The following is a 19,150-nucleotide window of genomic DNA, read 5'->3' on the forward strand; positions in this document are numbered from 1 at the left end:
ATCTGCATCGCTTTCAAGTAAAATGCTTGAGTTGATATTATCACATATGTAAATACATTTCTTAGATGGGATTCATATACGTGAAGACACTAAAGAATTTTCTTAGTTTTCTGGCTACATATAAATAAAGTAAAGCCATCTTGCTAGTCTTCAGCCCATATACAAATTCCACCATTATATCTGCAAACTAACCTACTGTAAATGTAATTAAGTAACTCTAACCTCTGTAGTTCATCAGGCACCTCTCTCACAGTTGTAGGTCAACAAAGAAAATATATAATCAATAAAAAACATAGACCCAGTTATGGTATGCAATGTGCACATTCATTAGAAATATGCTCTGCCAGTGGTAATATAAACAATGCACACAAACCTGTAACCCAATATTTTTATTTCATGACTCAGACAGTGCAAGTCATTTTATAACAACTTTCCAATTTACTTCTATTATCTCATTTGCTTCCTTCTCTTTGTATCCTTTGTTGAGATGCATAGCTTGGTAGGTGCATGAGCAGCAATGCATTACTGGGAGCTAGGTCCTAATGCATTTAGCTAGCTTCCAGTATTGCATTATTGCATTGCTGTTCCTCGAGCAAAGGATATCAGGAGAATGAAGCAAATTTGATCAAAGAAGTAAATGGAAAAGTTATTTAAAATTGTATGCTCTTTCTGAATGATGAAAGAAAAAAGAAACGGGTTTCATGTCTTTAATAATAGGCTTATTTTTTGTGAAAACGTTTTAGGTCACAAAATGTAGTCATTTTACTAGCACTCTAACATGGAATGTATAGTAGCTATACACTCATTTTTTAATAATGCACACAAAATCCATTACGTTAGAAAAAATTGCAGTTTACTCAGGGCAAGGAACATAAAAGGCATATTCTTCCATAACACAGGACGCCATAAACTAATGCCAATGTATTCAGATATACCTCATCAAGATTAATACATATAAAGTCTGGATAACAAGCCTTAATTTCTCTCTCTCTCTCTCTCTCTCTCTCTCTCTCTCTCTCTCTTTCTCTCTATCTATCTATCTATCTATCTATCTATCTATCTATCTATCTATCTATATATATATATATATATATATATATATATATATATTCTACTTTAACAGGTAGTACAATACACTTTTCAAACTTTCATTTGTAATGAGGATTAAATTCAACAAGTTGGCATATCTAACTCATAAATCAAATATATGCTTAGTTTAACAAATTATATGCTTAAAGGAAAGTTTGCTGAAAAACAGCAGAATCATCACAAATGAACAATAATCCCAAATGCTACTAGAAATATTTGTGTTAGGATATGTACGACCTACTTTCTTCTATAAATAATGATCTTAAAAACCTTTAAAGATCTTCTGGTAGCCTCCTCAATGCAATTCCAAAGAATCAAGAGGGATTGCTCTATAGTAGCAAATGAATCAGCTGTGGCAGAGGTTGCATTTTCATATCCCATAGATGATTATGGGATGATTTATGGGTTGTGAAGTATTTTAGCTTATGGTGCCTTGATAGTATGACTACAGAAGCAATAACAATGCTAAACATTTGATCTCAGAGAGTTAGGAATGTACTACTAATCTGTTGAAAGGCCCTGTATTGCTCCAGTATACATTATCTGCTGGAGAGCTGCATATGTGTATTAAGCATCTGGCTGTATATGCTTTTTGCTTCTTTCAATATAACTTACATTTTAAATAAAGTTGAAAAAAAAGACCCTTTGTGTATATTCTATAAAATATGTTTTAATCATTTAAATTGCATTTTGCATTGCAGTAAAAATGGTCTAATACAAAATATTTAAAACTTTATTTTACCACTTTCTTTAATTTACTACAGAAATAAATATTTATTATTACATGTGTTATTTGCACAGGGAAATCACATGGAATGTTTAAAGACAGTGGACTGGATAGAAGAGAAGGTGAGGCAGATAAGTGAGAAAAGGGGTGAGAGGGGGTAAGCACTATACAGAGGGGATAAATGAAGGCTGAAGAGTGATCTCCTACAATCCTGTAAAGTTATTAATTTCCTTTTTGATATAACACACATATGTGGGTTCTAATTTACCGATTGGATCATACAGAGACTGCTAAATAGTACCTATACATGGTGTCTGGCTGCTATGACCAGTTGTCTGGGAACCTCTGACCTTTGAACCTTTTTTAAATTGGTGCCATTATTATAGCTCTTTTCCATTATCATCTGGCCTGATTACTTTGTGTTGGCTCAATCCTCCCCTCTGCCCTTTAACCTTAATTATGCTCTCCTAATCTTTGCACAGAAATTTATCCTAGCCATGAACTGCACATAATCCTAATGGCTGACCTAATGCCATACAGAGTCTGCAATCAGTAATCCTTAACCACCCACCCTATGTGACACAGCTTCTTCTGCCCAACAGCAAAAGGCTATCATCTGTTTTTAGAAAAGTTAACAATCCTGATTAGTAAAATAGTTTAACCAATCAGTATTAAGCATGGGCAGATTAAAAGCCCAAACTGATCTCACCAAGACCTGCTGATGTGTTAATATTGTACAGGATTTAAACATTGTGCTTACATTACATTAATTGTGGTGAGGAAAATGGGACAGAGCACAATTAAGGTTAATGTGTGATGGGGGATAGAGAAAGTACATAAGGGTTAAAATGCATGTAGCATGTATAAGATCTAACAGCACAGGACATTTGGATCAGCTGTGGTTGGTCTTAAACTGCTGAGGGTTTTTACTCATGAAGAAGGTAATTTCTTTTTATATCTAAAACATTGTATTTTGTATACCTGAGAGTGGGGATTACAAAAAAGGGTCAGAGGGAGCCATATGTGACGATCATAGTATCTCCCATCAAAAGTAATAGATCTACATTATCTGCCTCACTCTCACCTGCATTATGGTATACTGCATTCACTATCAGCAAAGAGATTCTCCATATTAATGAACAGTGTGCATCATAAGGTTACGAATCAGGCTAATTTTTGCAGTGCAATTTAAGCTGCTCGAAATCATTATACTTCACACATTTCTGTTAAAGGGACAGTATATTAAAAAACTGTTTGCTCCTCAATGTGTTTCCAGTGACGTTATACCAGCTATTATAAAGCCTTCTTATCTTATATTTGTATGTATACTACAAAAAACTATTTAAAAATAAAAATTTTAGTACTTATTTCTCGTACCTCCCACTGGGAGTGTAATTCTGTCTCCTGTTTATGTTTATCTAGCTTTTTCATAGCTAATAATTACTAAAATTTTCAAATTATTTGGGGATACAGGCCCGGACTGGCCATAGGGCATATGCCCGGTGGGCCGCCCTGAGTGCTGTGCCTGTGACTAGCTTCTGTCTTAGTTTGTTTGCTCCAGTGGAGACTGACTCTGAGTACTGAGCTCAGCTCTCACACACAGACACGGCCGCACTAGTGTAATGTGGCCTGCCGCCGCTGGGGGCCCAAATCTGACTGCGCTGCGGCCGCACGCTGACTACCGGTCTTTCTGTCTGAGCCTGAGGTCTGAGTGAATCTGATAACAGTGTAAGGTGGAGCTGCTGTACTCTGCAGTGTTAATGGCGCATAACACTCTACAGCTGCGCAGGCAGCACAGCCGCAGCTAGGTCTCCCCATCCTTGGCATGTTGCGGCCAGACATTTGCTGTAGTTGGCATTCCTCCTTATGTTCCTCCTGATGTTTATGGGGATAGGACCACCAGCATACGCCATACATGTAGCCCTAGAAAAGTCTGATAAGAAGCTAACATTGATCTCATGTATGTACTGTTACAGTTTAATGTGCATCTCAACAACTTTTTAACGTGCATCTCAATGACTTTATGTTTTTGTCTATCATGGGTGATGGGTATCCATTATGATTTATGAGAGGAATGCTATGGGCAGTGAGTGTTGATTCATGGTAGAAGTAATCCTGTACTTGAGAGGTTGTACTTTATTTGGAGTGGACGGGTAGTTGGGAGCAGCACTGTGTGCTATGACCTGGGTCATTATTATTATTTGTCTTAGGTGCTGTTATAGTTATGGGGTAAGCTAGGGGTGGTGATAGTAAGGGATTTATATGTTGTGGCAGCCAGGTCACAATTAGTATTTTGTCATGGGGAGGTATGGGGTACAGGGAGTTAGAATAGATCAGTTAAATAAATGTGGTGACTATGGGATAAGAGGCTAAGGCAATTGGAGGATCAAGGGGTTAAAGGCAGGTGTAATAAGGGGAGGTTGTATTTTGGTTTACTTGAGTGGTGTAGGGGTTAATTTCAGTTCATGGGCTCTGGTGTTTGGTTAATGTGTTAGTGCTATTTACTGCTATTATCAATTTTACTTTGTTCCTTTGGTATCCTTTTTTGAAAAGCAGGTAGGAAGGTGAAACAGGATAATTCTAATTATTTATTCATTTATTTATTTTTAAAACTATTCATGCACCATTTTGTAACTGTAACTGAAATTAATATAATTTTTATTACTATATAAGTATCCCTATAAATATAAATTTAAATATTTCCTCTCGCAAGTATCTTCACGGAATGTAATCTATATGGCACACATGAACTAACACCCTCTAGCTGTGAACAACTGTCAAATGCATTCAGATAAGAGGTGGCCTTCAAGGTCTTAGAAATTAGCATATGAGCCTATCGAGGTTTAATTTTCAACTAAGAATACTAAGAGAACAAAGCAAATTTGATGATAAATGTAAATTGTAAAATTACATGCCCTATCTGAATCATGAAAGTTTAATTTTTACTAGACAGTAGACTTTAAATAAGAAATGGTGAGGGGGGGGGGGAGGCGGGGGTTAGTGGGCCTCTTTGCCCTAAAATGCCTGTTTTTGGTCCCAGTCCGGCCCTGTGGGGATAAAACAGGCAAAATTAGTTATTTAAAATGACAAAATAAAGCTTAATAAACTATTTGTAACCAAGTTAATACACTCCAGCATGTAATGTAGGTAATTGGGAACACATTAAGGGTCATATAACAAGTGGAACGATAACAGTGTTTAAAGTAAAAAATTAGCGTGGCCACATTCGCGTGTATATTACAAGTTAAAAGTAAAAAATTAGCTCGAACAAAGGGCAGAGGTGCGTTAACTTCGGAACTTTGGATATCGTGACAGCACTAACTTCTTCTCCCCATAGACTTCTATAAGATGTGCTAAAAAACGATTAGTTATCGCTCACACGCTAACTTGACACTGTGGTAGATCAACTGCATTAAACCTGAGGGTGCATTAGGAATACTACAAATTCCTACGTTCTTCACTAAGAAGAAAATGTTCTTCTTACTTATTTTTGGTAAAATATATATCTATACCTATATCTATATGTATATATATATATATATATATATATATATATATACACATGTACATACAAATATAGATACAGAAATATAGATATGCATTATATATTAGAGATGTGCATTCATTTTTGAATGGATATTCGAATGAATGCACCAAAGAAAATAAAGAAAATGAAAAATAACTGGTGAAAATCGTCAGTATTCATTCGTTCCTTTATTTTTTGTATTTTTTGGACAGTTAATACTTACCTTAGTGTGCTCTCCATGCTCCCCAGAGTGCATTAAGGTAAGTATTGTAGCTACAGGTGAATTTTTCACCTGTAGCTTTGAAACATTTAAATTTGTTTTAACAAAAACAAATGTAAATGTTAAACTGAAATTCAGTATTAATTTTGTTTTAAACTAATTGAATACTGAATAGTGCTGCCACTGAATATTCAGGGAAATTAATTTCCTTGAATATTCTGAACGAAAATGTTGTCCGAAACAAAGTTTTCATGGCTGCACATATCTATTGTACATACAGATATATTTATTTAAAAATAAAAAGACAACTTTTTGCTCAGGGAAGAACTTAGGGATTTTAAGTATTCCTATTCCAAGGGACATTAAAGAACATTAAAAATTATTACAAATTATATTGCATATTTCAAGGTATTTGATTGGGAAGGCCTCAAAAGTGTTTATAGCATAATTTATGTAAGAACTTACCTGATAAATTAATTTATTTCATGGTGGCGAGAGTCCACAAGCTAGTTACTGATGGGATATACATTCCTATCAGGAGGGAGCAAAGTTTCCCAAACCTCAAATGCCTATAAATACACCTCACTCATTCCTCAGTTTAATGTATAGCCAAGTTAGTGAGGTGTATAAGGAGTAAAAGCATGAAAAAGAGGAACAGGATAACTAATGTGCTTTATACAAAAAATTCATAACCCAAAAAAATGGGTGAGTCTCATGGATTTTCACCACCATGAAAGAAATGAATTTATCAGGTAAGTTCTTACATAAATTATGTTTTCTTTCATATAGGTGGTGAGAGTCCACAAGCTAGTTACTGATGAGATATAATACCCAAGATGTGGAAGCCCACGAGTAACTATAGAGGTAGTTTCAGGGTGCTAGGAATCAGACTGAGACAAGAAGTGCAAAAATAATCACACCTTTATTAATAGCAAAAAATAATAAAAAGTCCACATAACAAATATCAACCCAGGAATTTAGACGAGCTGAGTCAGTAGAAAAAAGTGAGTAGTCAGACGAGCCGGAATCAGGAACAAGGAGAACAGCAGAGTCAGGAACAAGCCAAGGATCAGGAACCAGGAGGGACGTCAGACAGACAGGTAATACACAGGAGCTCTCACAAACAGGTCTGAGACAACACAAGGGCAAAGCATACTGAACAGAGGCCCTTTAAATAATAAGTGATGACATCACAATTCTGAGACTGCACCTGTCTCACACTGATGATGTACACCAGTCTGGCCATAAAAGGGCATGCAGGAAATGAGCAGCATTACACACTATGCACCAGAGTCAGCAAGAGAGGTGAGTAAAATGGCTGCCAGCAGCACATGGCAAACAAAGTAGGGAAAAAACCCTGACAGGTCTATAAAACTCTTTTTAAGTAAACATGATATCCATTGATAACAGGGAAAGTTTACCTTGCGGTAGGAGTTCCGTAGCTGAGAGGCAAGAGGTAGAGTAGACAACTTCAGCGTGTGAAAACTCGATATCCGTAGGTGGAAGGTAAAGTTTTCCCTTGCGGTACGAGATCCGTGGCAGAGAGGGAGTAGACAGAGAACACAAAGTTCAGCGTGTGACGTCACAGCCAGGATCCGACTATGTCACGCCGCACCACTCTAGCCGTTGCTAGGGGCGCAGCATCTCCTTCCCTGCTCGTTGCCTAGGGCTGTGTCTGGTCTGGAGGCGGTATCGCCGCACGCTCCTCTCCTCTGATGCCGCTAAGGCGCTTATGGCGTGAATCATACGCCTATGTAAGTGTTCCTTTTACAATCTATCACTGCCCAAGTATAGGTGTTACTTTGTGTGCTCATGCGTGTGATAGATAGTACTTCTCTTACTGCCTTATTGTTATACCGCTGCTGAACCCTGCCTGTCTGACTACTCTGCCTCTTAACCCCTAAATTACTGGATTGATTATTGCTGCTGAGGTCTGCCTGTCTGACTACTCTGCCTCTTAACCCCTACATTGCTGGATTGATATACTGCTGCTGAGACCTGCCTGTCTGACTGCTCTGCTTGTTAACCCCTGTTGTTCTGGATTGCCTCTTTGTTGCCGAACCCTGCCTGCCTGACCATTCTAGTGGTTTGTCTTTGGACTGCTTTACTGTTGTCAAATCCTGCCTGCCTGCCTGCCTGACCATTCTAGTGGTATGCCCTTGGACTGTTTTGCTGTTGCCAAACCCTGTAGAAAAACAAAGCAGAAAAAGGGCGCTTCCTAGTGTAGCCAATAAATCACAAATGGAGGATAAGAATAAGAAACATACTCACAATGTAGAAAGGCAGAGATAATGCCTAGGAGAGTGTGCTGGGAACTTCACAGTGTCCCAGTAAACTGTGCACCGTGCCGTGGCTGCTCCTCCCAAAATCAGAAAGATCTGTAGTTTGAAAAGATGTGGAAAAAGAGGGCGACCCCTAGTGCATATCAATTATGGAGATATAATGAGTATCTACTTATGATAACAAGGGAATACTCACAAATTGTATTGCACACTGTAGTGCAAATGGAGCATACTAGGTATATTATGGTGACCTAGTGCACATTTAAACCAAGGTAATGCTGCTGCAATAGGAGATGAACTCCAAATGGACTGCTGATGAACGTCAGGACCAAAGGAAGAAGACTCCAGTGTAGAAATGAGTATAAAATATTTAATTAAAATAAATATAAAAATACACAGATCAGACAATAAACCTGTGTTAAATTGCTACGCGTTTCTAAGCGCTAACCGCGCTTTTTCCTCAGGCAAATGATACTAGCTGAACTGGAGTCTCCTACATATATACCTATGCACATTAAGTAATGGGCAGCTGAGTTTGATTAAACAGGTGTTACATTAATTAGCCACAATCGTTGCTAACAACATGTTGTAAAGTAACAAAAACATTTTTTCAATACTGATACATGTTCAAAACTGGAAAGTGAAACTGTGACAATATAACGAAATGATACAATAATTTGATCCAAAAAATTATGAACCGTCTAGCTTTCGTCAATATATAATAATATTGATATATAATGTTCGTTGCGAAAAAAATGTATATTCAGTATGTCTAAATAATGAGCTGTAATATTTCACAAATACCGATATTTGATAAAATAACCTTAACAGTGATAGTGACATTATTATAAAATATCATGAAAAAATAAAATTAAAAAGGTTCACAGATGAAAAAGAGGGTGTGTAAAATTCGACCAATGGGAACATTCTAGTAAAACCCTCTGAGCTTGATACATTGATCGTTTCTACATTAAAAAACAATATTATTGAATAAGTCGTGCCCTAAATATATTGCATAAAAATGTGTACGCATTAGACTATTAAACTATTTAAATAAAAACATTAATGGGAGATCCGTTATTAAACCAAATGTGACGATAGTTGAAGTTTTTCATCTTTATCGATGATATAGTACAATGCTGTGATTCTAATACTATATTGACTAAATTAAAGTATTTTGTAACTAATCTCGGAGATAGGGGAGCTAAATAATGTGGGTAAAATAACTGGATTACTTACATTGGTCTAAGAAAGAGTGTGTGACTATAGGATGTGAAAAATACATCTATTGGTTAGTGCAGAGTGTGTGTCCAGTGCCGTGCATCTATTGGTTCTATTGGTTAGTGCAGAGTGTGTGTCCAGTGACGGGCAGGTTGCGTCTATTGATTAATAAAGGTGTGTGCATAAAATTTAAACGTATATACTAGAAATTTATAAAATGAAGCAGAATATAATGGAACTATAAATGTACTATGCTGCTGAGTGGTATGAATTGAGACTGTACGTAACTTCTGTGTAAAGACGTGTATGGTTAATGATTATGTAAACAAAACTAGTGACAGGGAGAGGGAGGTCAGATCCATATAAGTGGAGTGATGATATAAAATAAAATACTATTTGGCCAACTGTGTCTGGATATTGGATATATGTGAAATGTGTTATACCTATAACATGGCTATATTATTATATAAATGTAACTCTAAATAAAAAGTGCGTGATCCGTGAAAAGAAGACATCGTCTATTAGTTAAAGAGTGTGTGTATATATAATCTATACATATGTGCTCTAAAGTAGTAGCTAAATCAATATATATATTATGTGGAATATGTAAACCTGGACAGATATTGTATGTCTAATAATATTAATAACATAAACTAAACGTCTATTTTTATGGCATAGTCCCATGACAAGAAACTGAACTAAATGATGAAATGGTCTGTTGATCGACCCATTGAATCTAAATGACTAACTGAATATGTAGTATTGAAATGATTGAGGGAAGGAATAATATATATATATATAAAGTGTGTCTATATCATGTATATGGCCATATATGATATGGATTAAAAGGCAGCAGAGTCAATGACTTCATTAAGACCTTCAGGGTGTAGGGATTTGAATTTATATATCCAAAAGGTTTCCCTCTGGCGTAACTTAGTCATTCTATTCTGGGAGCTAACAGCAGGGATAGTTTCTAATGGGGTAATGGTCATGACACATTTGTTTTTACCGTGTGTGGAAAAATGGTGTCTGGAAGTGCTATATTTGTCAGATCCTCTTAGGATGCATCTCAAGTGTTCTGACCATCTCTGTCTGATTTTTCTACAAGTGCGGCCTATATATTGTAGGCCACACAAGCATGTTATGCAATAAATAACATAGTTGGAATTACATGTTATTCTCTGAGTGATCTCAAAGGATTCCCCTGTACTGTTAGATATGATGTTTTTTGAACCATTAGTGATATACTTGCACATATGACATCTATTTTTGTTGCATCTAAAGGTTCCTATATTTGGCATCATGGAAGTTGATACATTTTTGTTGGAAGTTTTCAGTACACGTTTACACATTACCACCTTACTAGGTGCCAACTTTTCTTTAATTGTAGGGGCTCTTTTAAAAGTGCATTTAGGCTTTTCTTGTAGAATGAATTTAAATATAGGATCTCGTTTGAGTAATGGCCAATGTTTTGACAAGATTCTTTTAATTTCTTTATGATTATTGTTGTATCTGGTGATGAATGAGGATTCATAATTTACATCATCATTAATTGCCTTTTTATTGACTTTAGGTTTTAATAAGTCCTCTCTATTGAGAGGACGTGCTTTTTGGAAGCCAAATTCTATTAGTTCATCTGGATAATGTTTTTCTTTGAATTTGTTCATAAGAATAAGACTTTGTGAATCATATGTATTGATATTGGTGCAATTGCGCCGGATTCTTTGAAACTGACTATATGGAATATTTGTTTTCCAACTTGTGTAGTGATTGCTGTAATAATCTAAAAAATTATTACTGTCTACTTTTTTTTAAAAAGTACACGACTGAACACAATTATCATTGCCCCACATTAGGGTGCCATCTAGAAAGTCAATTTTATCTCTTTGGATATTCCAAGTAAATTGGATACCCATGTTGTTATTATTGAGTTTATTTTGAAAAGAGGTAAGTGACTCTAATGATCCCCTCCAAACGAATAACAGATCATCAATATAACGGCCATAGAAGACCAGATTTTGCTCCCACTCTGCATTATAGATGTATCTGGATTCAAAAGTTCCCATAAATAAATTTGCAAAGCTGGGAGCAAATCTGGTCCCCATTGCCATTCCTTTGTTGCCAACCCCTGCCTGCTTGACCATTCTAGTGATTTGTCTTTGGACCGCTCTGCCGTTGCCGCTGGGGACTGCCCTGCCTGTGGTGAGTGCCGCCTTCCTCATCTTACTAACTTTCTCTGCTCTGGGATATTTCCTATCTTTCCGGCTTGACACGGGAATAACAAGACTACTGGCCGAGTTCGGTCTGATAGAGGAATATTCCACGAGCCTTACAGACTATGCTTGCAGGTGAGGTTGATAACAGCTGACACGGAACGGATAGAAGAATGGAGACAAAGTATCCAAGTGCAGCAAAGACATTAAGACGAAACAATTAAAGTGATGGTAAACTCTCCCCTTTTTAAAATCAGATCTGGAATGTAAGCACTATTTTAGATGGGGTTTTATTCATCATGTGCAATGAAGATGCGCTATAACTTAGTTTTTAATATAGATATGAAATTCAAATACCCCACGTTACACCACCCACTTCAAAAGTCAATTTTCCTGTCAGCTAAATGATTTACTGAATTACTCTCCAATCAATGCTCTAGCTACAACAAAAGTGCCATATGGGGAGAGCGCTGATTGGACAACAATTCAATCTGTTAGCTCACAGAAAAGTTTACTTTTGAAGTGGGCGGAGGAGCATACAGTATTTGAATTTCATATCTATATTAATAACTAAGTTATACTGCATCTTCATTACAGCTAATGAATTAAACTTCATCTAAAAAAGCGCTTACATTCCAGATCTGATTTTATAAAGGGGAGAGTTTACCATCACTTTAAAGGGATAGTAAACCCCCCCCCCCAAAATTAAATATATTAAAATATCATATTTAGTTGTTCAAGTCATCAAATAACACCTATTAGCCAACTTGTACCGTTTTCCTGAAAATTGGAACTGAAAATATAAATTCTGCCAAACCCTTTTTTTGGTACATTATACAGTATAATTACAGCGTTCTATTTAGGTAGAACTATTATGGCATCCCCGCATGCACATTTACACTAATTTTAAGCAACGCATGCGCATATCTTTGCTCTCTCCTGGATTTTCAGCTGCCGGGATATCATCACCTTTCTGGATGCTGACCCAGAGGTGCGTGACATAAGAGTCAGAGCGGCACACCAGAGCACTTCCGACCAGAAATAGAATTTTTAGGGGACCTGTCATTTTTTTTTATATCAAGCTCTGCACAAAATGCTTCCTCTAAATGTAATATCAGCAGAAGTCTACTACTGCTGTTATGTAAATAGGGGGTAAGTGCTGCAGCGCCATTGGAGGAGGGAATGGCATACATTATGTGTAAATACAGCCTACATTTATGGGGGGTCGTTACGGCCGTTTACAAGGAAAATTAAAACATAATTTTACAAAATATTAAAGCTTTGTTTCAATATGAGAATTGCTAGGTTTTAATCTATAAAACTAAATATGTGATGTGATATGAATTTTTTATAATGTTTTAAAAGTAAAGATTTCTAACCCTTTAAGGCAGAAATTAGACACTGAATATTTAGAGGAAATAGAATATAGCACAAATTAGTTTAGGAACTTAGGCCTCGCTTCCATTGAGTCGTTATTCAGTTTGCGTGCACTCGCAAACTGTTAAATATGCTGTCGAAAGCAATAGCGTTTAACGACTGTTTCCAATGGCGCGTTATACCTCAATATCGGCTGCCGGACTTCGGCTGCCGAAAAGATTTTCGCGTCCCATAGAAAGTAATAGAAGCCGTTAATCGATAAATTATACCAGGTTTCCATTGAAAGCGCTAACCGTTAATACACTGTCGGAGGCTGTCGATACATTGAGAAATATTACCCCCAGCTCAACTAGGTGTAAAGGAGGAAAAACGAGCTTTTTGAGGCCTGTTTCTCATTGAAATTGCAAATCACAAAAAAATTATGAGTGTTTCAATGTACAAATAATATTATATATGCTACATTTATTGGTCCTATGTATAGAAATATTTGCACCCATGTTGTCATAGAAATTTCAATATGTATGTGCATATAAAAATATATGCAAGCACCACAATTATGGAACGACCTCCCGCACACTTTTAAACCTTCCCCATGCCTAATATCCTTTAAGAGATCCCTCTCTACATATCTCAAAACAGAATGCACCTGTCATTGTTGATTATATATTTCCTACCGGTTCTATGTTAAATTTTTGTGCATATATCGTGTATTATTATTGTTTTTTATTTTATTGTACCCATTGTATCAATGCAATGTTTTGTGGACCCAGGACATACTTGAAAACTATAGAAATCTCAATGTATCTTTCCTGGTAAAATATTATAAAAATAAATAAAATATCTACCTATTCAAAATGAAACCTTTGCCCAGGGATGCTATATATAATCTCAATACACATAGAAAAATAATTCAAAGGAAATAAGTTGTTTATCATGAAGATGAGTTTTATTATTACAGATTTACCCTCATTCAAATGTAATTTTCAATGTGAAAATCATATTTATTCAATACAAAACGATGACACATTAAAGTTATGTGTCATAGTACTAATATTTATAAAATATATGTAATGTCATGTCTGCTAAAGCAGATAATACATTTGCAATATTTAGACTATTAACCAAAATACATAAGTGCTTAATATTACATACTTCAAGAGATATGAAGTATTGTCTTTAACATGGAGTTATTGAAACAATTTAAAAGTGCATTGTGCATTGGTCCCAGGGAGAGTCTGTGTCTGTTCATATGATGTCAATTAAAATGTATTAATCACCTCTATATCATGGCAATCACATATATGTTGTGTATACACCAGTGCTTAAATATCATAAAGATACATTTATCTAATTATTCTAAATATTGAATAATAATCTTGACAAAAAGGAGTGCATTAGTCATGATAGGTATTAGTCATGATAGGTATATATTTCAGATATTACATTCCACATAGGACTATAAGAATGAATGCAAGGTATTTGGCCATATCAACAGGAAGGAGTATTTACTTTTCAACTCTTCTATAACTGTATAACCCTTATTAGCTTCATCTGAAGGAGCAAACAACATATGCTTGTGGAATATAAATCATAACATTTACACATGTCACGTTGACTAATGTTAGATAGCATATACTGTATAAATTTCAGACACGTATCCCCAAGTATTCTTAAACGGCATAATATGATATCCTCAATAAAAGGACACATAAATTTATCAACAATGTACACCTGCATATTAATTGACATCATGTGAAATAAAAATGAATAAAGCTGTTCATTTTTAGCAGATAAACAGCTATTAGAATAATATTAAGATATATGTTCAAATTTGGATTAGAAAAATGGATGCATATTTATGAGATGAAAATCGCACTTAAAAAAGTGCTTTAGTGCAAAAATTAGATATGATATATCTTGGGTGGAAAAAAAAGAATATTAATTAATTCTTGCGGCGGGATTTTGACTTTGGAGGAGAGGTACTTAGGGGGGCAGTGTGGCGTCTTGTGCGACGCCCACCAGCTGAATGTGAGGCTAATAACCGGGATTCAGGGTCCTGCAGGGAGATGACAGAGGATGCAAGGGAGGATGGAGTTTGGGGCCTATCCGCGAGCCTCTCCACTGCCTCTGCCAGGCGGACGAGTGAGGCATTATGGATGTCCATTTGGCTCTGTATCCTTCTCAAATCCTGCTGCTGCTGGAGCCTGGACAGCCTAAGCTCTCTATGTATGAGCCTCAGTAGATCATCCTGCTTGGACTGTGCCGGACCCTGTTGTACATTTGGTGTCTCAGGAACTAATAATTGGCTGGTTCCAGGGCTGTCTCTCCGTATTGGTGACTGTGAGGTTGTCTGTGATGGCACTGTTGGCAATACATTGGTGGGTGCAGTGGGTGGTGGTGTGGATTGCTGTTGTGCCATAGGAGTGGGAGGCATATAGTACAGATGATGCAGATCTGTATGCTGCTGTGGTGGGTGCATCATCTGCTGCTGAGGATAATGATGTCGTGGTGGGTGCATCATCTGTTGCTGAGGAGGATGTTGTGGTGGGTGCATCATCTGCTGCTGAGGAGGATGTTGTGGTGGGTGCATCATCTGCTGCTGAGGAGGATGTTGTGGGGGGTGCATCATCTGCTGCGGTGGGTGCAGCTGTGGGGGCTGCGCCATTTGTTGATGCGAAGTATGCATGAACTGCCATTGTTGAGGAGGATGAGTCTGCTGTGGTTCAGAACCCAAAACATGAAATGTTGTCTCCGAAGTAGATGGAGAAGGGCATGATACATCCTCCACCTCATATGCCCTAGGCTGCTGCATATCATCTTCTAAGAGGCTGATATAGGAGGTAGTGTCACCATATATATCCTCATCCTCCTCAGTGAATGTAGGAACATCCTGCTGTGGTGTTGGTGCAGCTTCATACTCCTCCTGTTCGGAACCTACAAATAAATATACGGTATGTTTACATTATCTATCTAATAGAATATATTACTTTGTAGCATAACAATACAGACTATTATATTCCATATTTATGTGTATATATGTACACACACACATACACACACACACACACACACACACATACACACACACACACACACACACACATACACACATACACACACACATACACATACACACATACACATACACACATACACATACACACACACACACATACACACATACACACACACACATACACACACACACACACATACACACACACACATACACACACACACACACACACACACACACATATAGTGTGTTTGGGATAAAATCCAAGCATATATGACCATAACTGAGGAATCTTTATAGACTGTGTCTTAAAGGAACATTGTTAAAGGGACACTGTACCCAAATATTTTCTTTTGTGCTTCAGATAGAGCATGCAATTTTAATCAACTTTCGGATTTACTCCTATTTTCAAATGTTCTTTATTCTCTTGGTATCTTTATTTGAAATGCAAGAATGTAAGTTTAGATGGTGGCCCATTTTTGGTGAACAACCTAGGTTGTCCTTGCTGATTGGTGGATAAATGCATCCACCAATCAAAAACTGCTGTCCAGAGTTCTGAACTTAGAAAAAAGCTTAGATGCCTTCTTTTTCATATAAAGATAGCAAGAGAACGAAGAGAAATTGATTATAGTAGTAAATTAGAAAGTTGCTTAAAATTGCATGCTGCATCTGATTCACAAAATAATAAATTTGGGTACAGTGTCCCTTTAAGGACAATGACACATGATTTATATGAAATGCTTAATATTCTTGGATATTATATTATCAATATTCTTGCTTGTCGGAGCAGATATACAATACAGAGTGCTTGCTGAACATATTAAATACAACTATGTAAATTTAGATTCATAGCTAAACACAGATGGGTATTTATGATATACAACATATATACATCACATATATGGTTATATTTAATATTGAATATTCACCTTCATACACCTCTTCAGGTGGCACAGAGGTGTCCATTGTCCCCTTACATCCGTGAACAGATTCATCCGAGATGACATTGGACAGCATCTCCTCCCATGACCTTAGGTCTATTCTCTTGCTGGGACCACCACCTGTCCCACGTGCATATTTGGCCTGCTGTGCCAGCTTAGCTTTGGTTTCCCTCCTGCAGTCATGATAGCGGTGTTTAATGCTGGCAGTAGAACGATTACGTCCTAAGCAGCTGACTGCCACTCGAATCTCCTCCCACAGCTTATTCCGGACAGCCGGCCTCAGGTTAGGGTTCTACAGCTGAGCTGCCCTCTCCAAGTACGCCTCAACAAGAGCCTCCTTCTCCTCCTCAGAGTACCTCTCCTCTCTTAGCCTGCCCTTCACACCTGAAGGGCCAGCAGACACAGACTCTCCCTCCTGTGACTGGGGACCAGCCCTCTCTACCTCCTCTGTCCCTGCAGGCTGTGACAGGCTACCACCAGCCCCACCCCCACTTGCCACAGTCTGCCCCACTTTCCCTTTTCTTTTTGTGCCTAGCTGAGGCTGACTCCTCCTCACTCCTCCCACCTCCATTCCTCTTCCACCCTCTCTCCTTCCCTCCTCTGCCAGGGTTTGAGGAAGGACAAATCCTCCACCCAAACCTCAGCCCCTATTCCTGCCTATACTACTCCCTACTTCCCCCCTCCCCCTCCCTCTATCCACCCTCTCCACTGCCCTCCCACTAGCCACCCCCTTCCCAACTCCACTAGGCCTATCCATCCCTTTCTCCTTCCTCCCTAACTCTAACCTAACACTAAAGTCCCTAGCTTACCTAACTACACTAATTCACCTAACTAAACCCTAAATTAAATAGCCCCAAAACTAACTACCTAACCTATCTAGACCCTAACTATCTCTATTCTATATCCCTCAAAATAAAAATAAAATGTGGGGGTGAAAATAAACAAAGGGATGTAAATGAAAAAGGAAAAACTAAGGAGAATTAGAACAAAATTATAGAAAAATAATAAGGGATGCAAATGAAGAAAGGGGTGAGCTATATAGTCAAATGAAACAAAAAATATGGGATGTAAAAAAAAAAAAAATAGGATGGGCAAAATGTATATATAAAAAAAAAAGTTATATAGTGAGGAAGGGAAGGGTAGTCAAAGGGGGGATGGGAAGTGGAATAAGGGGATTAATGAAAGGAGTAATAAAGGAAGATGGGGATATGGGGGTTAATGAAATAAAAAAAAATGTGAATGTGTTTGTATCAAATAAAAGTGTGTATGTGTGTGTGTGTGTATTTGTGTGTATAAACTAATGTGTGTTAATTAACTAATGTATGGATGTGTGTGTGTGTTCCTAATATTATATGAGGCCTACAATAAGAATATATGAAAATAAAATATCAAACTCTCCACTAACTCTCAAACAACTCTCAAAAACCCAAAACTCCTACCAACGCAACTAGCTCCCGTGTCTTTCTCTCTAGAGGCGATCACAGGTAAAGAGCGCAGGCGCAAACTGTTATTCTTATAGACAGAGGTGCACTTGTTATGGCGCGCTTTTCGACAAATCTGACATCGGTTGGCAACGCAAACTTACGTACGGCCGAAAAGAGCGACTGCGCGCAACACGCTAATCTTTTCAATGGAAACCTGGTACTAAAATGGAGCCGTAAATTACTTTTAGCTGTCGTCCGCTTCGGTAGCTTACGGCTCCATTTTTAACGACTCAATGGAAGCGAGGCCTTAATTGGCTCGAATCACACCCAGGCATATAGGTGCTGCAGGAACAATATCATGCAAGGATATGAGTGAAAGTAGGTAATTTATACAGGTAGAGAGTACTTAGCTCATTCTACAAGTTAAAGGGCAAGAAGCAGGGAATGAACATGACAGTACTCCCCCTTCAAGGAGCAGCTCCCCGACTCAAGGTTGAGGCCGAACTGGATGTCTTCTGTGGAATTGAGACACCAGTCTCGGAGCTGAGATGTTAGCTGTGGGTTCCCAGGAATCATCATCATGTCCATATCCCTTCCAGTGTATTAGGTATTGTAGGATTCCCCGGTATCTTCTGGAGTCTAGAACAGAATGAATTTCATATTCCACATCAGGATCTATGATGGTTTGAGGTGGTGCATCCGAATTACCAAGGTCTCGGACTGCACGATAGGGTTTTATGAGAGAGACATGAAAAGTTGGGTGAACTTTCATATTATCTGGTAGTTGTAGCCTTACAGCATTTTCATTTACAATAGAAAGGATAGGATATGGACCGATGTATAAGGCTGAGAGTTTCTTTGAAGGTGTTGATAGTTTAAGATTTCTTGTGGATAACCATACTAAATCACCAACAGCAAAGGATGGTGGTGGTAGTCTGTGTTTGTCATAGTATTTCTTTTGTAGTTGTTTTGATTGTTCAAGACAGTCATGGACTAAAGAGAAATTCTCAGAGATAGAATTAATTAAATCATTGACAGTAGGACAGGTACTCTCAGTTTGAGGCAGTAAATTAACTGCTGGGTGATACCCATAGTTTATAAAGAATGGAGTTTG

The sequence above is a fragment of the Bombina bombina genome, chromosome 1 (genome assembly GCF_027579735.1).
Source record: "Bombina bombina isolate aBomBom1 chromosome 1, aBomBom1.pri, whole genome shotgun sequence".
In the NCBI taxonomy this organism is placed as follows: Eukaryota; Metazoa; Chordata; class Amphibia; order Anura; family Bombinatoridae; genus Bombina; species Bombina bombina.